Here is a 2,157-nt window from a genome sequence, read left to right as displayed (position 1 = left end):
CAGGGGGACCCTTCGATGGGTCCTCGATGCCATCCAAGAACTCAAATAAAAAATCATATATGTTGAAAAAATATGAGTTACCCACTTAATACCATCAAGTGGTCTTCGATGCCATCGAAGACCGCTCGAGAACTGCACTGGAAAAACTTTTATTTTGGGCATACGATTTCACAGCAACTTTGCACTTCTTTTAGCATAACTTAGCATATTTCAATTAAGCTTTTAACGGAAACAGATGATCAACAAGGTTTATGTATAATGTTAAGGATCATCTAAAGCTTCAAGGGTTGTTTTGAGTAAAGGGTTAAGGTCACCAAGGCACCTCATTTACCTGCTCTTTACTTCTTGATGCTCATGTCCTCTTGTGTATTTGGTCTTTAACTTTCAAAGGCTTAACTGACTATATAACACATGAACACATGTAATTGACAAATAAGATGTACAAATCAGTGTACTAATAATCTCTCCCTTTGCCAATTACATGACAAAAACATAACTTAGACAATGACATGGTCCATACAAAAAAAATCAAAATATTACATGTCAAATATAAATCATTTAAAGATCGATACACTAAAGACTATTTTCTCTTATGGAGGTTGAATCTGTAAGGCCCATATCCTAGTCCGTATCGTTCCTTACACTCCCGCGATCCTCCCCGTCGAATTTCAATGACCTGCAACCTGTAACCGGCATTTACGCGCGACCCCAAGTCGCATCCCGTATATTTGGGTTGACTCGACTCGAGACTTGTATCCTTACGACCATGCCATCGTCTAGGTTCCAACGCCGCGTCTCATGCACCGATGCGATACCCAAGCCAGGAGCTATGGGCCCACATATATTTTAAGGAAACGCTACGTGTTGTGAATTTCGAGAGAATCTCTCTCCAAACATTACATCAATCAATCAAGTCTAAGCAAGTACACAACCCATCCGTCTCTTACCAACAAAGCATGATACTCATCCCTCTCTCATTTCTAAAGTCAACTCTCATATCCCCTCTCTTACATCACCCATCCTTTCCTTACACCCATCCCATCCCATTTCATCCCATCACATCTCCTCTTCCTTCTCTTCCATTTCCAAGCAACCTAAGGAAGTGGATGTCCAAGCAATTCCTATGAAGAGAAGAACTTAGGTGTAACCCACTCCTTACCACCCAATCTCCCATACTAGCCATCCATACTTTATCACCACCCTTAAAGAGAGAGCTTAGGAGCCAAGGATTCCAAGGAGCTAAAGAAGGAGTGCAATCGATGGATGTTTTATAGGAATAGATTTATGTTTTGCTGATGGACCAAGTGGGACCTACCAATTGATGGTATGGATCTCGCTTCGGACCCTAGGTGTGGCCAATGGGCCACTATGATTTTTATGATCATCCCATGATGGGGCCATTCTCCATGGACCCCATCATGATGTTTATTTTTCCATTGTGAAAGGTCATCTAGACCTTGCATTTTGTTTAGTGGAAAGGGATCTCCACCGTTGATTTTCATGATTTAGGGCCCACATGATTTGGGACCCATTTTGATGTACGTATTGTATTTGCATGGCCCAACTAGGGAGGGCTCATAATGGTGGAGCCCCTCCCCTCCATCGTCGTCTCTCTCTCTCTCTCTCTCTCTCTCCTTTTTGTATGATGGCCCACCTTGATGTATGATCCACGCCATCCAACCAAGTGGACCAAACCAGGCCCACGTTGCTGCCACCTCGTTGCTCTTTTGGGCAGCCCCTATTTTGAAGGGCAACATAAATATCGGCTTGGTCCAACACTGGTGGCCGACCCACGTGGGACCACCGTGATGCATGTGACTTATTCACACCGTCTAGCCTACTAGACGGTGTGACCCAACTTTGATGTATGTATCTGGCATCCAAGCCATCCAAGGCCTGGACGCTGGATTAAATAATAATAATAATAATAATATATTTAATAATGTATGTGTGTGTGTGTATGTATGTATGTATGTATGTATGGGTGGGTGGGTGGTGGGCCCCATGTGGGACCCACCTGCTGTGAGGAGATTGGCTGGTGTATCTCACATCAGCTACATAGCTGCTATAATTGACGTCAGCAGCTATGTGGGTTTGATCATGAGATATTTATTATATCTAGACCGTTCATCTATGTGGACCCCACCAACAGCTTGC

The sequence above is a fragment of the Magnolia sinica genome, chromosome 16 (assembly GCF_029962835.1).
Source record: "Magnolia sinica isolate HGM2019 chromosome 16, MsV1, whole genome shotgun sequence".
Taxonomy (NCBI): Eukaryota; Viridiplantae; Streptophyta; class Magnoliopsida; order Magnoliales; family Magnoliaceae; genus Magnolia; species Magnolia sinica.
The sequence above is the reverse complement of the archived record's forward strand: the minus strand, read 5'-3'. Positions refer to the sequence as shown.